Source organism: Arvicanthis niloticus, chromosome 8 (assembly GCF_011762505.2).
Source record: "Arvicanthis niloticus isolate mArvNil1 chromosome 8, mArvNil1.pat.X, whole genome shotgun sequence".
NCBI lineage: Eukaryota > Metazoa > Chordata > Mammalia > Rodentia > Muridae > Arvicanthis > Arvicanthis niloticus.
In genome coordinates this window covers 9801905-9813789 of record NC_047665.1, presented here as the reverse complement: position 1 = coordinate 9813789, position 11885 = coordinate 9801905, and the positions used below count along the sequence as shown (strand labels likewise).

Sequence of the window (11885 nt, the reverse complement as noted above, 5' to 3'; positions counted from 1 at the left end):
ATGAGGTCTTTAAATCTGAGCCCCAACATTTCTACCTTATTATTTATAGTTGCCAATCTGCGGCAGGAGTAGGCATAGCATTTCTGATGTGGCATTACTGACTCAACCACTCTTCAAGTTCTGAGCATCGAAAGTAATTTTCAACGTTCAGGCCATTGTTGAGGGCGCAGAATGTTCTGTGGCTGAGTGGGCTTGCCAAGGAAGACAGGTGTCTAGACCAGAAGCATGATCACAGGGCCCCAGGACAGGATCTGCTGGACAAGGTGTGGGAGACTTAAGAGGGCTGACAAATGAGGAGTCAGAATGAGACCCCAGAGGAGAAAAGCCAAGTGCTGGTGGGAAGCTGCAGGAAGGCAGGCATCCGCGTGGGCCAGGGATCAGGCAAGCCACAGCCCTGATGCACTGTTATGAGCTTGGAGATGCTGGGACTTGAGATGCAGTTGGCCCCTGGCCCCTTACAGGTCAGATGATGTAGTGGTTTGGATAAGAATGCCCTCCCCCCACCCACCCTGCAGGCTCATATATTTGAAGTCAACAGGGAGTGGAACTACTTGATAAGGATTAGGAGGTGTGGTCTCGTTAAAGTAGGTGTGGCCTTGTTGAAGGAGGTGTGTCACTGGAGGTGGGTTTTGAGGTTTCAAAAGCCCAAGCCAGGCCCAGGGACTCTCTCCTCCTGCTGCCTGCATGTACAGATGTAACACTCTCAGGTACTTCCCCAGCACCATGTCTGCATACTGACATGCTCCCCACTGTGTTCCCCCGCCATGATGACAATGGACTAAAGCTCTGGACCTGTAAGCCGCCCCAATGAAATGCATTCTCTTATAAGAGTTGCCTTGGTCATGGTGTCTCTTCACAGCTAGAACACTGACTTGGACAGATGATGTTGTACAGGGACAACTTCTATTCTTCTAGGTGACAGATCTGAGGGAGACCTGAGCTACAGAATCTTGGAGACTTCATGATTATCTAACTGGGTAGAAACTCTACACAGCCTCATTTGCACAAACTGCAGGAACTGCTGCCTCAAAATGGCAAACCCCAGCCTCTCAGCGACCAGATATCTGATATCCCTGCCCTGTAGATCTGTTCCAAGTGACCTCTAATATGAGGACAGACCAAAACTGGCCAGCAGGGATGTGGCCTGGAACTGTTTTCCTTAGGCACCAGCTCTCTGTCTCTGACAGCAGTGAGTGTGTCAAGGTCAGACTGTAGCACACAGAAGATACTGAAAATGTTGTTAGCTCTTCCAGCCTAAAGAAAGCCACAAGGGAGCCCAGCCTCCCATAGACATGATCAGGACACTTACCTCATCCTCCAGCTGGGCAGTTGTCATCCAACACAAAGCCTACCTTATCAAGTCTGACCCACCCTGTGGGATTTCTTGAGTTCTGTTCTAGAAGTGTGTGTTTTACTCCTTGTGAAGTAATAAGTCGAGCCACAGCAAGCCAGACACTAACTCTAACTACAGCCCTAGAGTTTTCATTATACTTGCCAATGATAAAAGTGGGTACTTAAAAAAGAATTACAAAGATTTTTTTAAAGCCCAATAACACTCTTTGGTAGACTAAAATATACGGAGCCACTGGCTTACTTTTTGCACACACAAATTAGTAAACTAAGGAAAATACATGCTCCTGAAGGGAGAGAGGCAATAGCTCTGTCTTTGAGATAATCAAGGGGAGACAGTCTAGCCACCATGTAGAATGCTGGACAGAGATCACTGAGTTACCTCCTCAGTTCAGCATCAGATGATGCACAGATCACATAAGCCCTCACCTCTGCCATCCCTTCTCCCCTCACCCCATGACATCCCTGAGCCCCTAGGGACCCTCCCAGAGTCTACACTGTTCACAATGGAAGTTCGTCCCCAGTGTGCCACTGGCCAAAGCTCTGACATCTTAGAACTACAAAAGTCCCATTCAGGCTTCTTTTGCCAAGCCCTGTCTGGGCACAGGCCTATTATAGTGCTTCTGGTCTCATGTGACTGAAAGTGGGTGTGGCCAGAAGTCTCTGAGAACGGTGGATCGGAGAACCTCCGAGGACTGATAGACTCAGAAGTCCTATGTAGGTTTGATCTCCTAGGTAGAGTGGAATGTAACAAATTCCCCCTGGCTTGATGTCTCAGGAACTTTCTCCCTGTGTAGAATGCATGAGAGTCTGACTATACCTTAGTCCGGGACAGGGGGTCTAGCTCCGTAATGATCCGCCCCCTCCCACTTGGCCTCACCTCTCTCCATTACTACTATCATTACTTATGATTACCACCATCAGGAGCTGTTACCAAAGCGACCCCTTCCAGCAGGGCTCCCCTTGCCATCTACTCTCTCCCCTCATAGACATTCTCCACCTTCAAATCCTGCCCGCCCTGGCCCCGTTCCCAGCCCACAGGCTGTTTTAGACTGATTTGTTTTAGACTTACTCTGCCTCTCTCCATCTGGTGACCTTGGATGCCTTCACTCTCAGACAAGGTGGAACTTCAAATAAGCTTCTGTAAGAGAGAAGCAGACAGTGAGCATGAGGCACTCCATCTGTGGAGAAGCCTCGAGTTCCTCACACGGCCATGGCCCTGACTCTCACTTTTCTCCTCTCAGCAGTGGGTTGTGGTGAACCACTTATGGATGGAATCACAGCCTCAGAGAGATCAAGAGCTTTCCCAGCAGCACACCGGAGACGTGGCTAAGCCAGTATCTGACACAGACCAGGCTTTCGCCTACCCACTACGAGCTGTTGGCTCCCTGGGCAGGCTGAGAGGATTCCTCTGGTGTAAAGCAGGCAGCCCTAGCAGGTTCACTCAAGATAGAGTTGGGTGATACGTGACACCCATACAGCAGATGCCCAGGTGTCTTGTAAACTTTCCTCTAAACACGGAGAAAACAACTGCCAAGTGCTACCATCTCACGCTTCGCCACCTTTCAAAGGTAGACCAGTAATCCTTTGGACTGGCCTCAATAACATTGGCTGTCCTTTGCATTTATCGTTAGGGCAGCCTGTCTGTGGGAGAGTGATCCTATCCACATATAGAATGATCAGGCAATTTCCTTTGCAGAAAATTCAACACATTCAAGGGGGAAACATCACATAAAAATATAGCCTTAATAATTTGTAAATTTGGTAATGATCATGAGGAGATGGAGGAATGATTGACACTTGGGAGACAGAGGGAGAGAGATGGGGTGAACTATCATGAATTGAATTCCAAAAGGGCTGGCTCTTGACAGCCTACAATCAGCTATATGGCCTCCACCATGGTAGCTGGTTTTTCTTTGTCACGTTGTAAAACAGGGTGATGCTGGTATCCCTGTCCACAGCACATAGTTCTACTTCAGGCCTCAAGTTGAGGTTCCGGGTGTGAAGAGGCTGGGGGAAGGGGTGGCAAAGGCAGAGAGGATTGCCTAAGATAACCAACAGTGTGAATGTTCTTGGCAAGGGTTAGCTATTTGCTTCTGATACCTATAAAGTGGCCCAGCCAACCACAGGGCTTTGTCCTGTACAACTGATCTGTACCCTGCTGGAAAGGGCAAAACCTTCAAGGAATGAGCTTGGGGCAGAGAGGAGAGCAGGAGAGAGCTGGTCCCGGGGGTGTATGGTGAACATGATGGTGATGAGATGGTGAGGTGAAGGTGGGGGTAAGAGGGATGCAGCCATCTGGCAGACCTGAAGGCTGTTTAGCACAGAGATGTGAAGGCCTGAAAGGCACACAGCTCTGGAGAGTGGCCTGTGAGTGAAGGAGGACTTGGAGCCTTTCAGGGACCTCCAAAAAAAAAAAAAAAAAAAAAAAAAAGTTTGAGTTCCAGATCAAAACTACAAGAGAGAAAAACACACACTGCAAATGATAGCTTGTAGCCAGACAACCACAAACATAGTATAGCCACCTACCTACATCCGTGCTGTCCTTTCTTTGAAATGAGCATAAACTGCAATGATTCCCCCCACTTCCCAGGGAGTATGGTTTCCACCAGAAAGTGTGCAGGGCCCAGGATAAGGCTCTATATGACTGATTGGGAAAAGTTTTGTAAGAGGCTCCCCATCTGTGGAATTATGTAAGGAGACCCAAGATGGCTGTCTCTTGAGGATGTTGTAAAGGGGCCTCAGAAATGCTAAGAGATGGCTGTGTTTGGATTCTACTCAGATCTCACATATTTTGTTATTTGGAAGACACATAATTGCTTTCTTCCTCCCTGCCTCCCTCCCTTCCTCCCTTCCTTCCTTCCTTCTCGCCATATAGAATTGGGAGAAACTCAAGATGTTCTAAACCTGTCTCCTCATTTTTCTGCCAAAAAACCTGAGAGTATAAAGTTAGAGTCGCACCAGGACTCAGACTGGGATCCACATTTGCAGTAGGTTACTCTCTTCACCCCAGCTCCTGTCCTAAGGCTTTTATCCTCAAAAGATGGTGGAGATTTGGGCTTCTCTACCAAAGCAGGGAGTCCTCAGCTTTACTTCCTTGAGAACCAAGACAGAAACTTGCCTTCGCTCCCTCCAGCTCCTGTCAATAGGGTTCTTCACCTGGCCTTCCCCACCCCTGCGTGCCAACCCATGCTCTTGGTCCACTTTGAGCAGAACACTTCAATTCTGAATCTATTAAACAGATGAGAGTGGTGGGTGCAGAGCTGCAGTGGAGAAGAAACACATGTGTCAAAGGTGCTACAATGTAGCCCGACAGTTCCAAGTGCCTGATAAACGGGGCGTTACTATGTGACAATGGAGTATTTGGTTGCTCCAACTAATAGTCGATGATCTCCTATTGCTGGTCAGGGAGCAAGATAAAGAGGCTCTTAGACCTAACACTTGACAGAGCTCACTCTCCAATGGGGAGTAGCAACAAGTAGGAAAGCAAGCTAGGCAGGTGTAGGCAGGAGGCTGAGGCAGGAGAATCAAGAATTCAAGGTCATTATCCCCTACAGAGTGAGTTCAAAGTCAACCTGGCCATAAGATTATGTCACAAAAAATTAAGTAGTTAAAAAAAAATATATGGGGTGGTTGTACAGTGGAGAGGAGCTAGGTGGCCTCTCCTCAGAAAGGACACCTGTGCTGAAGTAATGAATCTGCATCAGCAGAGTAACCAGAGAGTTGGTAGCAGCAGCAAAGGAAGGTGACAGAGAAGAGAGAGGAGAGAGGAGAGAGGCAGGACACACAGGGCTGGCCTGTGGTTGCGTGCTAGTGTGAAGGAGGAGCAGGGAATTAAGAGCAATGCAGATGTGTTTCAAGGAGCAGTTCTCTGAACGATGTGTTTGAAGGCTGGGCAAAAGCAGAATAGAAAAAAGACTCAGGGACCCACTTCCTGATTCCAGACAGTCAGACAAGTGTATAGACAGACAAGTCTACAGACAGAAAGTAGTACAGTGGTAACCAAGGCCGAGGAGGAGGCCGACAAGAGTGGGCTTTCCTTCCTACTGTGTTTTGGATACTTGTACAATGTGATAACACTGTCTAAAGCTGCTGGATTGTGCTCCAAAACAGTGGCTTATGCTAATTTCAGCTCAAGTGGGAAAAAGGGTGAAACGGAAATACCATCTTTCTCAGACAAACCAAAAACTAAGAGACCTTGTCCCCAGGTGTGGCTTGCTCACCTCCATGCACTAATATCAGATGCCAAGCAGATGTCACTGAAAAGGAGACATGACAGCTGAGCTGCCCAGAATCTGGATGATGTGGGAAGGGTGTGGACGCTCACACTCTGACCTTGACCTCGTACAAAGCCCTGCCAGTCTAGTCACTGGCTGTGTGGCTTTAGACAAGTGAAGTGCTCTCTCTGAGCCTCAGTTTCACTACCTGTCATATGGCAATAATATTCACCCCTGCTGCAGATGTGTTACCACCTGCATGGGCCTGGCTTGTGATAGGCGACTGGCCCATGGGAATGATCACTGTCTTGGCTTTGAGTCAAAGTCACCTTCTCCCTCTTGGGTCCATCCATCATCCTAAAGAGATCATTTTGAAGCCATCACCCTGCTCTGCGTGGATGAGAGCCTGGCTAAGAGTCAGCAAGGCTCTTGTCTACCTGGACCAAGAACAGCAGCTACTACAGACTTTTGCCCCAGATTCCAGATGACATTCTGATATGCTCACCTTTAAGCCTGTTGTATGTGGAGAGGGGTGGGGGCAGGGCATGCATCCTTAGAGCAAGGTGACATGGGGACAAGCAAAAGCTTACTCTGGCTTTAATCACATGTGTCCAGAAGAAACAAAGGGGTGGGATGAAAGGCCCTGTGAGGCTAGGCCTTTCCTCTTAAGCAATGGATTCCACCAGATGTCTTCCTGCAGTGAAGGCCGTGACCAAACGTCCGCCCACTATGTATGAGAAAGCAGCTGCCGATTTCACCAGAGAGAGAGAGAGAGAGAGAGAGAGAGAGAGAGAGAGAGAGAGAGAGAGAGAAAGAATGAAAGGCTCCTGTGGCCATGATTTTTCAGGGAGGAAGAAGTCTGAGCTACAAACACAGGCATTCAGGCCGATCGGCCTTTGTCTGCTGAAAAGCTAAATACAGAGTAGCTAAGAATAGGGACTGTGGAGGCAGACAGATCTGGGCTCAAATCCTGACTTTCCCTCTTACTGGGTTTTGAGACTCTGGGCAAGCACCACAACTGCTAAGCTTTGATTTCTGCCTTTGTAAGGTGGGGAAAATAAAAATCCCTCACTTGACAGAATTGTGCAAAGATGAAATAAAACAGTGTGTTGCCGAAGGCCATGAAGTAGACAGTCAGCTAATTCCCAAATAGATAAGCATCACTGACTGACTAGGAGACCTGGTGTTTTCTGTCTGTTGTCCGAGCCCCTAATGATCTTGAACTTGTCTGTTGAACAGTCAGTGTCAACCCTATTTCCTTCAGAACGAAGTCTAAACATCTGGGCACCTATCCTCGGATGCATTTTCTTCCTGACAGTCAGCTGGGAAGGTTGGCAGGTGCTGGATCTTGCAAGCAAGGCATTCAGTGTCATTTCTACTCTGAGGAGAGGGGAACCTTTGGGAGCATGGTGTAGTCTCAGACTTGACCATCTGGCTGTGACTCTCATGGAGGGAAGGAGAGGTAGCTTGGAAGTGGTAGGCTTCTTACAAAGCACCCCCTCCTTAACCTAAAACCCACTGCAGCTCTGCCTCCATCCACTCTTGTGACCTGGTCACCTACTTCCTTTCTGGCATGCTGTCCCTTCTACCCGACATATACCACTCCTTCCCTTTTCGACATGACAAGTCATGTGGCTATTGGGTTTTGAGTAAATGAGATGTCCAGAAAGGTCCTCAAATGAGGGTAGTGAGAAGGGAGTCTTCCACCCTTAATGTGGCTACCCATTCCCTCTCTGAAGACATGAGTACTCTCCTCTGTGACTTGGAGGCTCCCCTACACTGGCCCAGGGGCTCTGAGCTAGTCTTGGTGGATCTCTCACAGTCTCAAGTGTGCACTCTTATCTTCTTTCCAGACTCTGCTAACTCATATAGTGTCAGGGAGACCCCAACACAAACTTCCAGAAGCATAGCTACTAGGTCAACTAGTCTACAGGTTTTGAACGTGGCTCTCACTAGTGGTCCCAGCTACTAAGCATCTGGGGCAGGAGAGCTTGAGCCATCAATTCAGAGACATCCGGGAAAATGGAGGGAAAGTCTCATCTCAAAATAAATGAATAGATAATTAATAATTATGATGATGACTGGTGATGATGATGGGTGTTTCTAGACCCAAGAAAATGCTGCCTTTCTCAAAGTGTGTGCTCTGTGTGCATAGGTGAGAACATAAACACATATCTGTACTTACACACATATGTATATATACATACTTACTCATACCCTCAAACACACAGACTCACACGCTAATTCACATACACACTCAACACACACATGCACACTCACATTCTCTCACACATACACACTCACATACACTCACTCAATATACCCTCTCACACATACACCCAATATACACACACACACATTCACATACTTGGTATATGCTCACAAGTACGTTTCACTCACTGAGGCCCCAGCCTAGGATTGTTTCTGAGTGTTAGCCATGGAGGCCACCAGAGACAAGGGGGCACACAATGAGCTTGTTAACATGGTGGCAGTGGCTGGGAACACCTGTAGCCAAAATCAATAGCTTCCCTCTGCATGTGTGTTGGGGGCTTGCTCTGCATGGGTACATTTTGGAAGCACCTTTTTCAAATGCACTGAGGCAAACATGAGGAGCTGTTGAAAGGAAATGCATAACTGTTCAACTGAAATACTTGTGGGCAACTTGTGAGATGGGAAAGGAAGTGGCCAGTGAATATTATATCTTTGTCACATATACTGCTTGAAGCTGTATCAAAGATAAACAAGATGCCATGCATACTACCTTTTCAGCTTTACACAACTGCTCGGGAGTAGTCAATATAAAATAAATACATTCTCACCTGTCCATTCAGACAGTCACCAGGCCCACTGAGCTCCAAGATGAGCATTATGTTGGGAAAACCATACAGAGCATACACATGTGCACACTCCACACTGTACACACTTTTCCCTTTATATGGGCAATGGAAAAGAATGGATGGGTGGATGGATGGTTGGATAGATGACAGATGGGTGGATGGATGGTTGGTAGGTAGATGGATGGCTAAGGTGGAAGGAAGGATGGATAGGTGGGTGGGGTAGGTGGATGGACAGGTGGATGGGTGAATGGATGGGTGGGTTGTTGGGTGGGTGGATGGATGGATGGATGGATGGACAGGTGGGTGGGTAGATGACAGATGATGAATAGTGAGATCCAATTGATCAGATTAACTGAAATCTAATCAAAGAAAGAGCATTCAGGGCAAGCCACAGGAACTTGAACTGTGTATATTAGTCAGTGACAAAATACCTAAGGTAAACAGGGAAATAATGACTACTTGGGCTTGTAGCTCCAGAGGTGCCGGTCTATGGTCTCTTGGTCCTGTGGCTTTGGGCTCATGGTAGCATCATAGCAGAAATGCATGGCAGAGAGGTCTGTTCACCTCATGGCAGCCAGGAAGCAACAGTAGAGACATGAGGGGATCAAGGCCCCAGTACCTCCTTCATCAGGCTTATCCTCTCTGTAGGCCCTACCTTCTAAAATTTCTACCACCTCTAGCAACACCTCAGGCTGGTGGCCAAACCTTTGACATATGGGCCTTTGGAGTCCACTTCTCCACACTGTAGGACTGAGTCTGAGTTTGGGTTCTGTCAGGTATCAGAGGACATCACGTGGGTCTTTGTCCACACCACCCCTCGAAGTTAAGTGAAGACAATCCTTCTCATTCCTAGGGCTGTTCTTAGGACCCCATGATGTTTTTCTGCTGTATGCAATATCAGCCAGGCCAGGCCTGTTACCCAGTTTAGATTCCCTGTAGCTTACTGGTCTATCTATCGCCATCCTTGTGGTGGAAACTCCTGTCCTTTCCTTATTTTTGCCACTTCCAAGCCTGCCAACAAAGATATTATTATTGTCCCTGCATCTTTGGCTACATCACCTCAGGCTGGGAAACTAGAAAAAGAATTGGTTATATCTTAAGTCTTTTAAAGAAACATCCACCGGGCGGTGGTGGTGCACGCCTTTAATCCCAGCACTTGGGAGGCAGAGGCAGGTGGATTTCTGAGTTCGAGACCAGCCTGGTCTACAGAGTGAGTTCCAGGACAGCCAGGGCTACACAGAGAAACCCTGTCTCGGAGGAAAAAAAAAAAAAAAAAGAAGAAGAAAAGAAACATCCATTATACATTTAAGAGAAATTCAGAAAAGGAGGTTATAAAACCATGTGTATACGTGTGGAGCTGAGTCCTGCCGATATTCACACAGAACGGCAGGGGAACTATAGAAGGCCTTCCTCAACTCATATCACAGCATTTACCTCCTGGGTGTGCGGGCTAGGCTGTATGACAGCTCAGATAGTTGATGCCACCTGAATGCACCTGGGATACTGTCTTACCACAGCAAGCACATAAGTACTTCAGCAGTCTGAAAGTTTGACGGAGTGACTTTTGCATTAGCTACTGTGGTGACAGTGAGGATTCTTATAGGCGAAAGGACCCACTGGCTGTTTGTCCACATGTAGATGATATGGTCCCTTAGTGTGAGCATTCTACTCACAGGCCATGGAGTGCGATGGAATTAGCACCACACAACTCCCCCAGCCTTGGGAAATGCTTGTGGGAAGCCTCATGCTAAACAGAACGACCAACGAGAAATGGATCCTGAAAGACTCACAAATCATTAACAGTCACCTGTGCCTTCCTGGCACCCAGAGCTCTTGCAGCACACCCAGAGAAATGATTGTTGAAGAAAACAGGAGGGAGGGAGGGAGGCAGGGACAGAGAGGCGGAGAGGGAAGAAGAGAGGGAGAGAGGGAGAGAGGGAGGGAGGGAGGCAGGGACAGAGGCAGAGGCAGAGAGGGAGGGAGGGAGGAGGGAGGCAGGGACAGAGAGAGAGGCAGAGAGGGAGGGAGGGAGGCAGGGACACAGAGAGAGAGAGAGACAGAGAGAGACAGAGAGACAGAGAGAGAGGCAGAGAGGGAGGAGGGAGGCAGGGACAGAGAGAGAGGCAGAGAGGGAGGGAGGGAGGAGGGAGGGAGGGAGGGAGAGAGGGAGGTTTTAATTATATTGAGAGCTGCTTCTCTTCTATGTGAAGACTCTTCCAGACATTAACTTGAATACCAGCCCGATGCCAAAATGCCTACAGCCAACTGTCAAGGAAATGCAGAGGAAATTATTATCAGAAATACGGAGTCTCAAAAAATGTCTCTCTTATTGCTCCCCCTCCAAAGTTAATTAAGTGTGGTGGTAAGACCTATGCTGTTTGGGCTCTTTTTGTAATGAAAAACTCCTCCAGAAATACTATCCAGAGGCTCAGCTCACAGGCTGAGAGGCGGAGGCAGCTGGAGCAGCAGAGGGTGCTGGGAACCCTGGTCCCTGCTCCAGCACAGATATTTGTATTCAGATTGCAGAGCAGCTCCAGGCCAGAGCTCTAAGAGGTAAAATTTATGTCCTGTGAAGATCCTCTTGCTTCTAAGAGGGTTCCACTGTCATTTAGATTTCCACAGTCTAAGTCCTCAGGAGAGCCTGCCAGCGCTCTCAGAAAAAAAGCAGGAGGGGGTTGTGTAAAAGGGGCTAGCCATGAAACAAGGAATGACCTTGTTTCTCATCCACTGGAAACATAGGATGTCCCCACTGGAGTGGACTTGTGGAGGTGTCAGGGACTGTGTGTGTACAGGAGGGAAGAAGGGAGGGAGAGGGGGAGAGAAGGAAGGGAATTGGAGGGAGGGGAGGAGGGAGGGAGAGAGGAAGGAAGGGGAATTGGAGGGAAGGAAAATCATGAAATGCCTGAGAAGGCGCCGCAGTGGTAGAATAACCCCTTCCAGCCACATGATTGGCAGTTATACAGCCATTAGAACTGACTGAGCTGTGTAGCAGCTGATTTGGAAGTGGAAATGTTCACACTGCTAAATACAAACCAATAACGCTTAGACATGGGTGTTGAACCCTGAGCAAGGATGGAGCTGACAGATCGTGAAGACAGCAGGTGACAAAATTAAACCAAGACTAGCCCGGTGCCTGCTTTTGTTCTGGAGATAAGGATGCTTTGAGATCTTTGGGGCCATGGGGGAAACCACGATGATTTTGTAGCAGAGAAAAGAAATATAAAATTTACAATTCTGCATCCACCACTAAGGTTGATTGAAACTCAATCCATGCATTCTTTGGCACATGGTCCTAGGTGGCTGCTTTTAGGGGACAGTAACAGGGTTGTCAGTTCAACAGACACAAACAGGCTGCAAAGAAAAAGAATACAGGATGCCTGGTTCTCTCTCTGAAAAGGTTGTCAGGTCCTGGTTTAGAGTGTTTCCCACACTCAATAAGAGTCAATTGAGTGCATTTATTTATCTATTCATTCAGCACATC

At 47.9% G+C, this 11885-nt stretch overlaps 1 protein-coding gene across 3 annotated transcripts in view; it reads left to right on the top strand.

The window, feature by feature from the left end:
• Hrh2 (histamine receptor H2) overlaps positions 1-11885 on the top strand; it is a 40725-nt gene that overhangs the window by 8965 nt on the left and 19875 nt on the right. The window lies entirely within an intron of this gene.